Below are 18,356 nucleotides of genomic sequence, written 5' to 3'. Positions count from 1 at the left end.
TGATATGCTGGTTCCTTAAGCACATGCTTACTTTGCCAATTGGATAATCCATGATACTCTACATTTTTTATCATGATCTAGAAACATGGGGTAACTAAATACCTGTACTATAACCATATTTTGGTTACCAATTTTTAAAGAGTTATAATCAAAAACAAATATGACTAACCCTGTTCCTTCAGATTTCATTGGTGGAATGGTTATATTATTGACTATCAAGGAAATTGATAATGAGGCTTAATAATATTAAACTATGAAAAGTTCCTGTTTTTATTCCTGTTTCAGATAATTGACATAAAGAGGTCAACTTGGCCAGACGTTGGGGTAAGCAAAGGAAGTATAGATTTAATAAAATGTTAAACTTGCCAGAGAAATTTCCAGATGATGGGTAATATAGTAGAGTTATCAAGATCTAAGTGGCATTTGCTCAGATACTTTGGTTAATGTCCATGAACAGAAGTACTTTTTCATTGTTTCCATGAGGAGGTATTGACTATACCATCTCTTTCCAGTGTGTTTAACTTTGGCCGTGGGCTTTGAAATCAGAAAAGCTTAGTTCATAAATCTTGGCTGTGAATCACGGGTCTGTCCTTTATCAGTTGTCAAACCTTGAGTAAAGTGTGCAGCGACTTTAACTTCATCCATATGATATCGTCTTCCTCTTAGTGTTGTTCTGTAATTAAATGAGCTCACTTGCATAAAAGAGCCGGTTATAAGCACAGTGACTGGCCCATTGCCCTCAAATAGCAATGGCTAAATTGTCTTATTCAGTTCAGTTGCTCAGTCGTGTCGGACTCTTTGAGACCCCATGAATCGCAGCACGCCAGGCCTCCCTGTCCATCACCAACTCCCGGAGTTCACTCACACTCACGTCCATCAAGTCAGTGATGCCATCCAGCCATCTCATCCTCTGTCGTCCCCTTCTTCTCCTGCCTCCAATCCCTCCAAGCATCAGAATCTTTTCCAATGAGTCAACTCTTCCCATGAGGTGCCCAAAATACTGGAGTTTCGGCTTTAGCATCATTCCTTCCAAAGAAATCCCAGGGCTGATCTCCTTCAGAATAGACTGGTTGGATCTCCTTGCAGTCCAAGGGACTCTCAAGAGTCTTCTCCAACACCACAGTTCAAAAGCATCAATTCTTCACCACTCAGCTTCCTTCACAGTCCAACTCTCACATCCATACATGACCACTGGAAAAACCATTGCCTTGACTAGATGGACCTTTGTTGGCAAAGTAATGTCTCAGCTTCTCAATATGCTATCTAGGTTGGTCATAACTTTTCTTCAAAGGAGTAAGCGTCTTTTAATTTCATGGCTGCAATCACAATCTGCAGTGATTTTGGAGCCCCCCAAAATAAAGTCTGACACTGTTTCCACTGTTTCCCCATCTATTTCCCATGAAGTGATGGGACCAGATGGCATGATCTTAGTTTTCTGAATGTTGAGCTTTAGGCCAACTTTTTCACTCTCATCTTTCACTTTCATCAAAAAGCTTTTTAGTTCCTCTTCACTTTCTGCTATAAGGGAGGTGTTATCTGCATATCTGAGGTTATTGATATTTCTCCCAGCAATCTTGATTCCAGCTTGTGCTTCTTCCAGCCCAGCTTTTCTCATGATGTACTGTGCGTAGAAATTAAATAAGCAGGGTGACAATATACAGCCTTGATGTACTCCTTTTCCTATTTGGAACCAGTCTGTTGTTCCATGTCCAGTTCTAACTGTTGCTTCCTGACCTGCATACAGATTTCTCAAGAGGCAGATCAGGTGGTCTGGTATTCCTATCTCTTTCAGAATTTTCCACAGTTTATTGTGATCCACACAGTCAAAGGCTTTGGCATAGTCAATAAAGCAGAAATATATGTTTTTCTGGAACTCTCTTGCTTTTTCCATGATCCAGCAGATGTTGGCAATTTGCTCTCTGGTTCCTCTGACTTTTCTAAAACCAGCTTGAACATCTGGAAGTTCATGGTTCACATACTGCGGAAGCCTGGCTTGCAGAATTTTGAGCATTACTTTACTAGCGTGTGAGATGAGTGCAATTGTGCAGTAGTTTGAGCATTCTTTGGCATTGCCTTTCTTTGGGATTGGAATTAAAACTGACCTTTTCCAGTCCTGTGGCCACTGCTGAGTTTTCCATATTTCCTGGCATATTGAGTACAGCACTTTCACAGCATCATTTCAGTATTTGAAATAGCTCAACTGGAATTCCATCACCTCCACTAGCTTTGTTCATAGTGATGCTTCCTGAGGCCCATTTGACTTCACATTCCAGGATGTCTGGCTCTAGGTCAGTGATCACACCATTGTGATTATCTGGGTCGTGAAGCTCTTTTTTGTACAGTTCTGTGTATTGTTGCCACCTCTTCTTAATATCTTCTGCTTCTGTTAGGTCCATACCATTTCTGTCCTTTATTGAGCCCATCTTTGCATGAAATGTTCCCTTGGTATCTCTAATTTTCTTGAAGAGATCTCTAGTCTTTCCCATTCTGTTGTTTTCCTCTATTTCTTTGCATTGATTGCTGAGGAAGGCTTTCTTATCTATCCTTGCTATTCTTTGGAACTCTGCATTCAGATGGGAATATCTTTCCTTTTCTCCTTTGCTTTTTGCTTCTCTTCTTTTCACAGCTATTTGTAAGGCCTCCCCAGACAGTCATTTTGCTTTTTTGCATTTCTTTTCCATGGGGATGGTCTTGATCTCTGTCTCCTGTACAATGTCACGAACCTCCATCCATAGTTCATCAGGCACTCTATCTATCAGATCTAGTGTATTAAATCTATTTCTCACTTCCACCGTATGATCATAAGGGATTTGATTTAGGTCATACCTGCATGGTCTAGTGGTTTTCCCCACTTTCTTCAATTTAAGTCTGCATTTGGCAATAAGGAGTTCATGACCTGAGCCACAGTCAGCTCCCAGTCTTGTTTTTGCTGACTGTATAGAACTTCTCCATCTTTGGCTGCAAAGAATATATAATCAATCTGATTTCAATGTTGACTATCTGGTGATATCCATGTGTAGAGTCTTCTCTTGTGTTGCTGGAAGAGAGTGTTTGCTATGACCAGTGCGTTCTCTTGGCAGAACTCTTTGCCCTGCTTCACTGCGTATTCCAAGGCCAAATTTGCCTGTCACTCCAGGTGTTTCTTGACTTCCTACTTTTGCATTGCAGTCACCTATAATGAAAAGGGCATCTTTTTTGGGTGTTAGTTCTAAAAGGTCTTGTAGGTCTTCATAGAACTGTTCAAGTTCAGCTTCTTCAGCATTACTGGTTGGGGCATAGCCTTGGATTACCGTGATATTGAATGGTTTGCCTTGGAAACGAACAGAGATCATTCTGTCGTTTTTTAGATTGCATCCAAGTGCTGCATTTCGGACTCTTTTGTTGACCATGATGGGTACTCCATTCCTTCTGAGGGATTCCTGCCCGCAGTAGTAGATATAATGGTCATCTGAGTTAAATTCACCCATTCCAGTCCATTTTAGTTCGCTGATTCCTAGAATGTCGACATTCACTCTTGCCATCTCCTGTTTGACCACTTCCAATTTGCCTTGATTCATGGGCCTTGACATTCCAGGTTCCTACGCAATATTGCTCTTTACAGCATTGGACCTTGCTTCTATCACCAGTCATATCCACAACTGGGTATTGTTTTTGCCTTGGCTCCATCCCTTCATTCTTTCTGGAGTTACTTCTCCACTGATCTCCAGTAGCATATTGGGCATCTACTGACCTGGGGAGTTCCTCTTTCAGTATCCTATCATTTTGCATTTTCATACTGTTCATAGGATTCTAAAGGCAAGAATACTGAAGTGGTTTGCCATTCCCTTCTCCAGTGGACCACATTCTGTCAGACCTCTGCACCATGACCCTCCCATCTTGCGTGGCCCCAGAGGGCTTGGCTTAGTTTCATTGAGTTAGACAAGGCTGTGGTTCATATGATCAGATTGGCTAGTTTTCTGTCATTATGGTTTCAGTGTGTCTGCCCTCTGATGCCCTCTCACAACACCCACCGTCTTACTTGGGTTTCTCTTACCTTGGACATGTGGCATCTCTTGATGGCTGCTCCAGCAAAGCGCAGCCACTGCTCCTTACCTTGGAGGAGGGGTATCTCCTCCCGCCACCCCTCCTGACCTCGAACGTGGAGTAGCTCCTCTCGGCCCTCCTGCGCCCGCGCAGCCACCACTCTTTGGACATGGGGTTGTTCTTCTCAGCCGCCGCCCCTGACCTTGGGCATGTGGTAGCTCCTCTCGGCCGCTGCCCCTGACCTCTGGCGTGGGTTAGCTCGTCTCAGCCACCGCCCCTGATCTCAGACATGGGGTAGCTTGTTTCGGCTACCACCCCTGACCTCGGACGTGGGGTAGCTCATCTCAGCCTAATGTATTCATTAGGCATTATTAAATGATTAATATGTCTTAAATTGAGAGCATTAATTAGTTTATAATTTACTAAGGGTTGCTCAACAAGCTGTCAAACAAAATAGTGCAAACCAAGTTCTTTGAGAGTTCAGAAGAAATTACTTAAGGTAAGGTTTAATAGAGGAGCTGATGTATTAGGTAAACCCTTGAAAAAAATTGATAGGCAGAGGTCAGAGCTAAATGCCATTCAAAAAAAAAAAAAAAAGTATTGAACTAGGAGCCAATAGGGTCAAAACAATAATTTGGATGGGTCACAGATGGTATAAATTATACTATTGGAAGACATGGCTCTGAAGGTTTTGGGAATTTGTCAATGAGGGGAAGAGAGAGATGGGAGAATGTCTTGAGTAGTTCTCAAGGTCAAGGGCTAATGATTTTAAGAGGACACAGGAAGAGAAAGGCAATGCTGATACTCTCTCAATGAAGATATAAGATTATTGGAGTGATCAAGTTTCCAGATAGAAGTGATGCTGTGAACAGAGAGGGGGTGAATTGTTCTTCTGATATATCAATAAAGGAGGAAATGGAATCAGGGACATATTGCCGTGAAACTGACAGAAGTTGTGACAGCTATAGTCAAAGCCTCAATAATTCTGGGTAAACTGAAGGCAAAGTTATGTGCCTAATAATGAGGCTGTGAGCACAAGACAGAAGTCTGTTGGCAGTCTGTTCAGAAGGCAGCTAATGAAAAGTATTAGGAAGAGGTTGGCTGACTTCATCTGGCATCAGTAGTAATACTTTATATTTTTGAAACATTTCTTTTTATTTCATGGCTTAAAACCCAGTCTTGCAGTTCCAAATTTAGAGCTCTTTCACTTACATAATGGTAGCTCTAAAGAAATAATTCAATGTCAACTTTTTTTTTTCCAGAGCATTTGGAGCTTAGGAAGAGGTAATAAAATGTTGTATTGTCTACTTAGAGTGCCATAACAAAATGTCATAGGCTAGGTGGCTTAACAACAGAAGTTTATTTCCCACAGTTCTACAGACTGAAGTCCCAGATCAAGATCCAGTAGGGTTTGTTTTCTGGTGAGGGCTGTCTTCCTGACTTACAGATGGCCACCTTCTCATTCTGTCCGCATATGACTATTCTTCTGAGCACATGCAAGAAAGAGAGAAGAGATCTCTTCTTTTTTATCATGCCCCTCCTACCATCTTGTTGTGGCTTCTCCTTTGGACGTGGAGTATCATTTTTGTGTGTGGGTTTCCAGTGTCCTGTCAATGATTGTTAAACAGCTAGCTGCAATTTTGGTGCTCTCACAGGAGGAGATGAGTTCATGTCCTTCTACTCTGCCATCTTGAACCAATCTCTCTTCCTCTTTGTATAAGGCCACAGTCTTATCAGATCATGTTCCCACCTTTAGAACCTCATTTCAATTTAGATCCTAAAGATCCTACCTTTGTATATGGTAACACTAGGTGTTAGGGCTTCGACGTATTAATTTGAGGGGTGGCAGACACAATTAAGTCCACTATAGATACGCATGGTGTTGGGAATTGGTAAAGTGAACATTTTCAAGGCTCTAAGGAGTCCAGGAATTCAAAAGCAATTCTAGCCTTGTTGATGTGAATGCATGTGCTAGATAGAACAGGAAATAAATCCAAGAGAAAGTAAACCACAGAGCAGAATAGGATTGTAAGAGGAATGGGGATTAGGATTTGAAAGCAGTGTTAAGGTTGTATGAGAGGCCCTAGAAGACAGGAACAGCTAAAAGGAAGCCAGACCAAACTTTGGAGTTGTATTAAATGAATGGTGTGACTGTCAAGAGGCTATGAACTTTTCTAGTGGTTAGGTACCTGGGTTCTAGAGTCAGAATGCCATGGTGTGTACTTTGGTGCTGTGATTTTGGATAATTACCTAGTGTACCTAAGGCTCAGCTTTCATTCCTGTAAAAGGAAATTATAATATTACCTACTGTATAGGTTTGTCAGGAAAGATTAAATAAAATAACCCATGGAAAAATGCTTCGCCTATACCTGACACATCATAAACCTTAATAGAAGTTGATCATTATTATAATTTGGCCTTGTTACCTGACTCAGGCAGGATCAAAGTTAGTTGCTACTTGCATGGCTAACCAGTACCAGAAATTGCATAAATATTTAGGATGGCTAACCAGTACCAGAAATTGCATAAATATTTAGGATAGGCAATCACTCTATTGCCTGAATTCTTTCCTTTGCTAAGAAAATATAAAATTCAATTGCCTGCTCATCGGCAAAGCTTTCCCTTTACTACCACTAAAGTTCTCTGCTTAAAAGATCCAGCTTGGATTACACACAGAGAGGCTCACATCCTAAGATTTTCACTCCTCTCCTGGGTTTCTAGTCCTTGGGTTTCCTGTGACAGCTGGTCAGTTAAACACAGCAAGAGGCCTTCAGAGAAACTTTCACCCCTTTAGTGATATGCATTATTTTGTATTTTTAATATTTTATTTTGGTAGGAACGCTTAACATGAGATTTACTCTCTTTAAATTATTAGTCGACTTGCATAAGATTTCAGTTAAGATGAATATGTTCTAGAGATCTGTTCTACAACATTGTACCTACAGTCAACAATACTGTGTTGTCTACTTAAAAGCTCATGATCATTCTTAAATTCTAAATTTGTTCAGTTAATCACCTTGAACTGAATTTGAATCTTTCTATACATACACATAAAGCATAAGGTCACAAATTAGAGTAAAATTAATTTTTTCTAATGAAATTTGAAACTTTTTCCTAACTTTAAGCCAGTAGATCAATTTATTAATTGCATTCCAATGGATCAATGAATAGCGGTAAATGTAGTAACTAACTGGACCTGGTTCATCAGCAAAATGAAAACCTAGATCTTCATCTCCAATGCAGAAAGGACCACAGTCCCTCCTTTCATGCCATGGATCCCTGTGTATTTTGGTTTTGTTTTTAATTTGATTTTTTACTCTGAACGTTTTCAAATATTTTCAAAAATAAAGTGAATAGTATAACAGTCCCCCATTTGTTCATTATCTGATTTGAAGAATTACTAATATTTTGCTATTCTTGTTTTATCTATGCCCACATCTTCATGAAAGAATATCTTTTAATACCACACAATGTTAAGAAGCACAAAAGAAGCTTTAAAAGAGTATTTATTGTTGGATCTCTTGACCTGAGTCTTATTCTTGTTCAATGTGTTTCAGAGTAACTAAACCTAATGTTCTTGCCAATGGACAAATTAATGGCATGATTCCAGTTCTTTATTCAATGACAACATGAAAGACAAGATTAACTTAAGTAGACTCTTCACCATTTAATGAGATTGCTTGAAAACTGAAAGGATTTTTTCAGCTTGTATGTATTGTATTTCAATTCAACTGTGCTCAATCACTTTTTGAAATGAATAAAACAGTCTATAGATTATATACAGCTGCTTAATCTTTTGTAAAAGGTGACATATTGGAATAGAATCCATGTTCTCTTTCAAGGGAATGAGTAAAGGAGAATACTACTCATTTGCACCTGTGGAAGCTAAGAAATTCTGTTTTACCTCTAGAAATCACAAAGCTACTAGCATTTTTCCCTAGGGTTATACTCGTGTATTTGCAATAGCTATAGCTACACTGATTTTGCATGAGTCTACATAGAAGAGATAGTTCATTAAGTATATTCTCAAGTTATAATGTTATCACTGTTCCACTGTTGAAAATTGTGATTTTTCTCTCTGCTCTCACTCACCTGCAAGTTTTGGCTTAGAATTTTCATCATAAAACTATTACGAGAGAAAGAGAAAGTTATTCATAGACCATTTAATAGTATCTTCTTTCCCATCACCAATTCAAAATAAGTGTCAGGAAACATGGCTAGAACCACCATTAGCTGTTGCTTCTTGGGTTCATGGAGTACAGTAGGTTTCAACTGTAAATAGTAGGTTTCAGCAAGTAAACCTGTTTTTACTCTGTACTTAGCAGTTTGCCCATTTTATTTGTTTATTTATTTTTAATATTAATTTTTTATGAGGGTCAGGGGAATCTAGCAGACAATACATAAGTGTTCTTTTTAAAACAAATGAAAAAGGTGGTTTAGGTTTGCAAGGAAGGACAATTAGGCAGGATGAGGAGTGGAGTACAAGGTAGCTTCAATTAAGGGTGTCATTAAAACTGAAAAAATAACAATTATTTAGTATTGTGGTGTGCTTTTTGATGTTAATGCATCACCTAGGATAATGTGCTTACGCGCATGCATCGGGGTTGTTTGGAGTTTTTTTGTTTGTTTTTCTCTCTTTTTTTAATGCAAAAAGCTTTATTGTTTCCATTTGGCCCAAGGCTGAGGAGAAGGCTCTAGAGTGATTAAAAAGCTGCCAAGGACTGCAGAGAGGAGCTTCGGGGAGAAGCTCTGACACCACAGGGGCTCCTCAAAGGCCACTGGGCTTCTGCCTCTACTTGTGCTTGTTGTTTAGTCACTAAGCCATGTCTGACTCTTTTGCAAGCCCATAGATCATAGCCTGCCTGGGCCATCTGGCCATGGCATTCTCCAGGCAAGAAGACTAGAGTGGTTGTCATTTCCTTCTCCAGGGGATCTTCTCCACCCAGAAATGGAACCCTTATCTCTTGCATTGCAGGCTGATTCTTTACCACTGAGCCACCTGGGAAACCCAGTTGTTTGAGGTTGAGCCTTTCGAAGAGGTACCCGCCCAACCCCACCTGGTCAGGTTTTCAGGTGGTCACCATCTCCTTGATGAATTTCAGCTAATCCTCCTGGGGGCGCTCTCCCAGAAGCCACGGAGGTGCATCTCCGCACACAGAACCCCGGCTGGCAATGCAGGCCCACACGGCCCTGGTTTAGGTTTTTCTCCGTGAAAATGAAGGCTTTCCCAGCGTCCTGGGTTTTATCCTGCTCATGTTGAGACACCTTCTGCTTGTCCTGGAAGAGAGTGAGGTAACCTTGCTGGTTTTGCACTTTTCAAGAAATGCTCTTGGAGCCCTCGTGCTTCTCCTCGGCCAGTTAGCAGAGAAAGTGGCCTACATGCTCGTGAACCATCGAGGTGGAAATAGAAGCGCGGAGAGAGGTAGGTGTGAGATGCTGCCAGTGTGTGTTCACTAGGGGATGGGCAGCATGCTGTGCAGCTCTGTTGTGATGTCCAATTTGAAATGGGAAAACTAGAATAGTCATGGAGTAGAAACCAAACAGGGAGGGAAATGTGGGCCAGAGGAGGAGAGCAGAAGCAGGAGAGATGCTTCTAAATCCCTGCAGTGTGTAATTGCTCAGAAGATGGGTCCATATTTGAGCCTCTAAAATAATTTTCTCCATCCTCTCTTTCCCTGTCCCCCAACCACCCCACCTTTCCATTCCAGAAATAGTGTCAGATGTTAATAAACACACACACACACTTTTCCATAGTGGCTGCACCAATTTACATTCCTACCAACACGAAGGTTCCCATTTTTTCACATTCTCACCAGCACGTTCTCACTCCACATTCTCTTGTCTTTCTGATAATTGCCATTCTAACAGGTATAAAGTGATATCTCCTAGTGCTTTTGATTTGTGTTTCCCTAATAATTAATGATATTGAGTGCATTTTCAGGTACTTATTTGTGTGTCTTCTTTGGGAAAATGTCTATTCATGTTCTTTGCTCATTTTTAATCATATTTGTTTTCTTGTATTGACTTGTAAGAATTAAGAATTGCTTATGTATTTTGGATATTAGCTACTTAAAAGACATATAGTTTGCAAATATTTTCTCCCATTCAGTAGGCTGGCTTTTCATTTTGTTGATTTTTTTTCTTTTGCTGGGAAGAAGTTTTTTAGCTTGAGTAGTTCTTCTTCATTACTTTTGTTTTTGTTGCTTATGCTTGAAGTGTTATAGCCAAAAAACATCCCCAAAACGATTGTCAAAAAAAAAAGCTTGGTATTGGGGAGGTTTTTGGCTATGAAATCCATTTGAAGTTAATTTTTTTAGTGGTATAAATTAGGGGTCCAAATCCATTGTCTTGCATTCGAATATCCATTTTTCCCCAAACCAGTTGTTGAAGAGACTGTTCTTTCTCCACTGTGTATTCTTAACTCCTTTGTCAAATACTAGTTGAAAGTACACATATGGGTTTGTTTCTGGGCTCTCAATTCTGTCCTATTGGTATATGTGTCTGTTTTTATGCCAGTGCCATACTGTTTTGATTATTATAATTTTGTATTCAATAACCTTATATTGCAATGTAATACAGTTTGAAGTATGATGCCTCCAGTTATTTTCGTTTTTGTTTTTGTTTTACAAGATTGCTTTATTCAAGGTCTTTGTAGTTCCATATGAATTTTAGGATCGTTTTCTCTATTTTCATGAAAAATAACATAGGAATATTGATAGGGATTATATTGAATCTATACATGGCTTTTGGTAGTAGAGACATTTTAACAACTTAAACTGTCTGATTCATGAACATGGGATAACTTTCCATTTATCTGTGTCTTTTTAAATTTATTTCATCAATATCTTCTGATTTTCAGTGTAAAGGTCTTTCCCTATCTTGGTTAAATGTATTTTTAAGTATATTATTGTTTTGGATGCTATAAAAAATGGGATTATTTTTATGTATTTCTTTTACAGATAGTTTATTTTTAATGTGTAGAAAGAGAACTGACTTTTGCATGTTGATTTTATGTCCTGAAACATTAAGAATTGGAAGGTTCTTAGCCATTATTTCTTTAATTAAGTTGTCTGCCCCTTTCTCTGCCTCTCTATTCTCTTTCTGAGACTCTAGTAGTGTGTAGATTTTTCTTTCAATGGTAATAATATCTTATAATTCACACAATATTTCATTCTTTTTTTTTTTCCTGTTATGAATAAATAGCTTCACCTAACCTGTCTTCAGGCTCAGACATTCTTTCTTCTGCTTGGCCAAGTTTAATTCTTCAGTCAGTGTACCTAGGATTTCATTTTCTTTTAATGTTTATGCTTCCTGTTTCTTTTGTTGAACTCTCATTTGTTCATGCATTGCTTTCCTAGTTTTGTCTCATTGTCTGTGTTTTAATTTACTGAATTACTTTAGGAGGATTATTCTAAATTATTTGCCAGACAGTTCATAGATCTCCATTACTTTAGGGTCTGTTAAGTGAAAGTCATTCAGTCGTGTCTGACTCTTTGCAACCCAATGGACTATATAGTCCACGGAATTTTCCAGGCCAGAATACTGGAGTGGGTAGCCTTTCCCTTCTCCAGGGTATCTTCCCAACCGAGGAATCAAATGGGGGTCTCCTGCATTGCAGGCAGATTCTCTACCAACTGAGCTATCAGGGAAGCCCTTGGGGTCTATTATTAGAGCTCTATTAGTTTCCTTGGTGATATCATGTATACCTGATTCTTCATGATCATCTTTACTTGCATTACTATTTGCATATTTAAAGAAGTACTCCCCTCTTCCTTCCAACCTGATTCAGCTGATGGTGGAATTGCTGACTTGCTCCCTACCCTGGTGGTACACAGGATGTACTATAGGGCTGCTTGATTTCCCTGGCCAGGCTTCCTGGTTGGAAAGGGCTGGAGCATATCTTTAGCAGTTTGGCAGGGCCAAAGACTTGCTTCCTGTCTAAGTTCAGCCTGTAGAGGTGCTGTGATGTTGCCTGGAATTTCTGGCCAGACTTCCCAGTTTGCCAGGGCTAAAGGCTATGCTTAATAGTTGGCCTGGGCCATTGTCTTGCTTTCTTGTCCATGTGGGTTTCTAGACTGTACTTTCTGAATAAAACAAGCTGTCAGCTGTGGATCCAAACAAGGCTGATCTGGTAACTGCCCTTCCTGGCCAGATGGGGCCACCAGTTTAGTTCTGCAGAAGAGCAGACACACTGGTTGGGATTTGCAGTTGGGCACTACAGCAACAGGAATGTGGTCTTCCAAGATCCATAGCACATTGCTGTGAGACCCATCCCGTTTCTTCTCTACCTGATTTCCCACTGATAAATGTAAGGCAGTATATAAGTGTATCTCCCTGAAAGCACCCCAGAATGCTGGAGAAGCTGCATGTCTACCTTGAGCTCTCTTCTCTTCCCAATGGAGGAGCTATATATCCAGAGGGATCCCCTTTAGGGTGGTGCTGCACCAACCTGGGGGAAGGGTCTTGCGATCAGAGTGAAACCACTTATTTTACCTTCTAACATGTTTTTTTCTTTTCTTCTCTCTCTCTCTCTCTTTTTTTTTTTTTGTGGTCCAATGGGGTGTTTTAACCTCACCCCTGGGTTTTGAGATCTTCACAAAGGTGTTTTATTTATGAATAGTTGCTAGCTGCTCTTTCTGTGAGGGTGGATTAAGTTGAGAATCACCTATTTTGCCTCTTACTAACATCACTCTGGGCAATAGCTTTTATAATTAGACAGGTTGATGTTATGTTGCAATAGCTGGCAAGTGTGTGTTATGAAGAATACTGGGTATAGAGAAGTTGGTGGGCTATTGGGGAAAAAAGGAGAAACAAGAAGTTGAATCACTCTTCAGTCATAGTTAACACTGAAAAATAATTCTTGTCTTTTTAAATTCAAGGATTTTACAGGTCAGCATTGACTTGTGACTTTGATATTTCCATCACATAAGTCTACTGAGATGAGACTGTTGACCTACTGAAGTCACTTTGTTAACCTCTGAAAATGAGATTCCAGAAAGTCCTACCCTTACCAAAAGCCCTCTGCATGTACACAAACAAGGGAAATTTTCCACAGCTCAAGTCGGTTAAACAATGCTCAGATGAAAGAGTGGATTTAAGGGCCTCGGTTAACAAGGCCTCCAGTTCCCTGGTCAGTGGGCATTCGGGTGTTGGCTTTGGCAGGCGGGTGCTGGGTGACACACAGAAGGAGCCTTAAGAGGCTGTTTCCCCTTACACCACTTCAAAGAAGTTTGGATTTTCAATTTATTTTTTAAAAGCAGATACACAGTAAACATTGGAATGTGAGTTTTATGCTAAATACATTTTGGTTTCAAAACAGTTATCTCTTGCTGCCAGAATAGCCCTAAGGATTAAGATGGTTTACTGGGATCAAATGCCTAGGAGATTTATTATAGTGCAGGCTGTTTACTTATTCCCATTAAAATGCCGATTATGCTTATTTCTTTGCCTCTCTCTCTTCTACCTCCTGTCTTCCCTCCTCTAGAGCCCATATTCTATTATTTTACTCTCTTGCTTTAAAATGAATCTACTTGGATTTTAATCCTTTATTAAAATTGAGGCCTTGAAAACTTTTATGCGGGCCAACGAGTGGCAATGGTGTATTAGGTGGCTCACTAAGGTCTTGAGAACACTGAGTCCCTGGTTAGCAACCCAGAGCAAAAAAAAATGTATTTTCAGGGACTCACTCTGATGACTGGAGATAAGGGTGTACATTTGAAATAATATGTTGTGAAGGGTAACAAACACCCCAGCTATAATCATAGAACAGTCTTATGGACTCTGTGGGAGAGGGAGAGGGTGGGAAGATTTGGGAGAATGGCATTGAAGCATGTATAATATCATGTATGAAACGAGTCGCCAGACCAGGTTCGATGCATGATACTGGATGCTTGGGGCTGGTGCACTGGGATGACCCAGAGGGATGGTATGGGGAGGGAGGAGGGAGGAGGGTTCAGGATGGGGAACACATGTATACCTGTGGCGGATTCATTTCAATATTTGGCAAAACTAACACAATATTGTAAAGTTTAAAAATAAAATAAAATTTTTTTAAAAATGTAAAAAAAAAAATAATAAAGCCAAACAAGCAGTCAAAGAACTTATTGCCAATGGCCACTAGCAAAAAAAAAAAAAAAAAATGTAAGGGCAAAGATAATTTGCTGTTAGGTATTTGCTTTACTTGGATAAAAAGGAAGATTACTTATTTTATAACTAAATTCTGTGTAAAACATTCAATAAGACAAGTGAGTTTATATACAATATATCAGTTCTCAAGAATAGACATGAGACATCAGAAACCATTATGATTTAAATAAGAAAGCTACAGCCCAGGAAATAATTCTAGAGGGCCTGATAATGCATCCACATTTACAAGAAAGCAATTAGTGAGTCCAATAGGCTCTGTTTGATGTATCTTGGCAAATGTTTGCTATACCCTGATAAATTCGTCTTGAATACTCAGTGACTATTACAGAGCCTGGCATGGAAATCTGCAGTGAGCTTTCATGGAAGGAACGATGAATATAGCTGACCTGCTACTCATGGCATGTGCAAATGCTTTGCTATCATTTTGTATTTTTTTTTTCTGGTATTATGCTTGGAAAGATCTAGACCAGCTGGTGTCAAATTTAGTATGTATGAGAATCACCTGGAGGGCTCTTTACAACACAGATTGCAGAGCCCCAGAAGAATCAGACTTTCTGATTCAAGAGGTCTAGGATACGTCTGAGAAGTTGTATTTCTGACATGCAAAGGTGATGGTGTGCTGTTGGTGCATCTGAGAGCCACGTAGCCCATTAAGTAATGAAAGAGCATGTATACACTTAAGGGCAAAGAAGCACTCAACTCTGCTAATTTAAAAAAGTGTGACTTGGATCTAATGGGCAGACAGAACAGCTACTGTCTACTGCTAAGATTTCCATTATAGATGCAGAGAAAAAGGTGCATGCTTATTTTCTGTCTGTCTGATTGAGGCAGCCAAGATTCAACAGGGGGACATAGAAGAAAAACATGATGCAATAGTGAAAAATATGAAGAGAATTTTTACATCACAGAAATAACCTTGTAAACAGTAAAGACCCATTTTATTCCAAAGAATCTAAAATTTAGCTTTTCCTGAGAAGGGTTGGAATGTCATTTCTCTACACTCTCTCTTCTCTCTTGCTTTTTGAGCCTAGTTTTTTAAGCTTAAAGTTTAAAACTAAGTAAATTAAAAGACCCAAAAAAGCATGACTTGAAGTCTTTAGTTGCCTGATAGCTCAGGTACCTTTTAACTTGAAAATTCTTAGAGTTTCTGGTAAATTATTTGAATCCCTAGTGATAGGACAGAGAAGGAAACTGATCTATGATAGGCAAAAGATAACATAAAAAATAACATGAATACTGCACATTGAGGCTTTGTCAGACTATCTACTGAGTTTTGCATGTATTATCTCATTCATTCCTGATAACAATCCTTTGAGATCAGCACTGTTTCTCTCCCTGTGTCACACACGAGAAAAATCAGGTTAAGAGAATTTAAGTGAACTTATCCATGGTCACACTTCCAGTAGGTTTGGGGATCAAAGCTTAATTCTTTCCTGATACCTAAGAATTTAAAATATGTAAGTCAAGTTCCAAACAGGCATGATAGAAGAACCAGCACTAACAGCAATATGAGAAGTGCCAACTGTTATCATAGCAAGTAGAGTATTAATACTAAAAAGCACTATGATATAGGTATTGCTACCCTAGTTTTGTGTTTGAGAAAACTCGAGAAGGTAAACAATCTTCCTGAGGTTGTATAGCTTGGCAAGATATGAACTAGAGACAAATAATTCTAAGGCATACCCTGTTTATATACCACCACCAAACCCTAATGTCAAGCAGTACCCTTCCTAGACTCTTTAATGGCAATCCACATATTAAATGCAAACTATTGCATTAATGTGGCTAGAAGGTTACCACACACAAAAAATTCACTGATTCTGCATTGGCAGCAGAAGAATGCTGTGATAAACCATGCATGTGTCTTCAGTCGCTCAGTCATGTCTAACTGTTTGCAGCCCCATAGACTGTAGCCCATCAGACTCCTCTGTCCATGGAATTTTCCAGACAAGAATATTGGAGTGGGTTGACATTTCCTACTCCAGGGAATCTTCCTGACCCAGGGATTGAACACATGTCTTTTTTGTCTCTTGCATTGGCAAGCAGATTCTTTACCACTGTGCCACCACCTTAGACATATTGTCAAATTTTATGTCCATATCCAAAAGTTTACTGGGTGCAAGGGTATATTGATTTAGATTCTTATTTGTATCAGAGCAGTACAGAATCCTATTATCTGTATTATCAGAGCTAATAGGATAGTAGCTTTATAACAAATAGCATCCCCTGCTCCCATTTTCCTCCCCTCTACCCTCATCCTCCTTGCCAAAGGCGGCCAGTTCTATGCTTTGCTATCCCATCTGGTATTTACCTCCATATTTCTATAGCATGTAGCTAGCTATCTTTCGATTCACTAATTTAAAACATCATTCACTGACTTCCTAATGTAGAACATCAGAATTTTTCTAATATACACCTGCTTACTCTACTTCATTCTTTCAAACTAGTTATACATTTTTATTGTTATTTGTTCCTTTCTTGATTACGATTATATAAAAACAGTTCTCTGTTGAGTAGTATATTACAATTACTTTTGTTTTCCTATATAAACTTTTCATACAATGTCTGTCTTCTTCTAGAATTGATCATCTGTTTTTTCCCATTTACTTGGATTCATTTGGACAAACCTTCATATGGCCAAACCGTCTTAGTTCCATTAATGGCTTTGGAAAATGATTACCAGGATAAGACTGTACATCACCAAATCTGTCCAATCATCTAGCCACTGCCTTTTGTCACTCATGGAGCTACCCCTCCTAGAGTTCTCCGAGTTGTTACTCCAACATGAACTGGTAGTTCTTTCAGTCACCTCTGTCGTGGTTATCATCCTTTGTCATCAACTTGCTATTTTCTCACTCTCTCCTATGGTAGATTTCCTGTTTCCTGGATTCTGTATCTTTCTTCTCCTTATTGTATTCCCTTGTTAAATAAGGCACATTCTCTAGGAAATTCCTGCGAAAAGATGCATGGTGTATAAACTTTGAGATTTTGCATCCTTGGAAATTTCTTTATTCAAATTATTGATAGTTCTGTTTCAGTACCAGAACTATAGGGGGGAACTCTTTTTCCCTAAGAATTTTATTCCCCCGTGGTTTTCTGTGTGATTATGTTGCTATTGAGTAGACCAGTGCCATTTTGGTTCTGTGTCCTCTGCGCGTGACCTTGTTTTTTCAGAATCTTCTCTTTATTCTTCGTATTTGAAATGCCATGATGACATGCTTTCGTGGCTGCTGCAGGGTCATCTATTTATGAACCTGACAATTTTGTCAGAGAAAGGAATAAAGATTGTATTCTCTAGATTTATCAAAAGAAATCCTTTCTCCCTGTTTTGACCTGCATTCCTATAATGCACATGCTTGTGGGATAGAGAAAGAGATGCTACCTGTCCAAATAGTCTGAAAGGGAAAGTGATAATTTATTAGTTGTGTCCAACTCTTTGAGACCCCATGGCCTGTAGCTGGCCAGGCTCCTCTGTCCATGGAATTCTTCAGGCAAGAAAGCTGGTAGCCATTCCTTTCTCCAGAGGATCTTCCCCACCCAGGGATCGAACCCGGGTCTTCTGCAAATGGTTTACCTGTATTTAAGAAGAAGCTAGTGCACAAAGACAACTTGAGTAAATATGATGTGCTTTGTCCTTGTAAGGCGTAATTTCTCCTACTCAGAGTCCTTGTAATTTACTATGGAATATGTAAGCTGAAACTCCAATGCTTTGGCCACCTCATGTGAAGAGTTGACTCATTGGAAAAGACTCTGATGCTGGGAGGGATTGGGGGCAGGAGGAGAAAGGGATGACAGAGGATGAGATGGCTGGATGGCATCACCGATTCGATGGACATGAGTTTGAGTAAACTCCGGGAGTTGGTGATGGACAGGAAGGCCTGGCGTGCTGTGATTCATGGGGTTGCAAAGAGTTGGACACGACTGAGCAACTGAACTGAACCGATGTGATTAGATCCTAAAATCTAATAGAAGAGAGAATTCATTTTGACCTAAGAGGAAAAGTCTGACAGTACTTCATGGGAAGATGAGGTAGTTTCATACAGGGAGGTGGGAAATATGCTAAGAATGAGGAGGTGTTTGGTGAGTCAAGATGGAATCAAGATTGCCAGGAGAAATATCAATAACCTCAGATATGCAGATGACACCATCCTTATGGCAGAAAGTGAAGAGGAACTAAAAAGCCTCTT

The 18,356-nt window shown here is 39.6% G+C and overlaps 1 long non-coding RNA gene across 4 annotated transcripts in view; it reads left to right on the top strand.

Annotated features, from left to right (window-relative positions):
• The first annotated feature begins 8,642 nt into the window (after positions 1–8,642).
• LOC147363922 (uncharacterized) overlaps positions 8,643–18,356 on the top strand; it is a 114,361-nt gene continuing 104,647 nt past the window's right edge. For all 4 annotated transcript variants that reach the window (XR_015133924.1, XR_015133925.1, XR_015133923.1 and 1 more), the window contains exon 1: positions 8,643–9,445. This is a non-coding gene — a long non-coding RNA (uncharacterized LOC147363922). The remainder of the gene's footprint in view (positions 9,446–18,356) is intronic.

This window comes from Bos grunniens, chromosome 10 (genome assembly GCF_055505025.1).
Source record: "Bos grunniens cultivar Pamir isolate PY7600 chromosome 10, Bosgru_T2T1.0, whole genome shotgun sequence".
Lineage (NCBI taxonomy): Eukaryota > Metazoa > Chordata > Mammalia > Artiodactyla > Bovidae > Bos > Bos grunniens.
The sequence above is the reverse complement of the archived record's forward strand: the minus strand, read 5'-3'. Positions and strand labels throughout refer to the sequence as shown.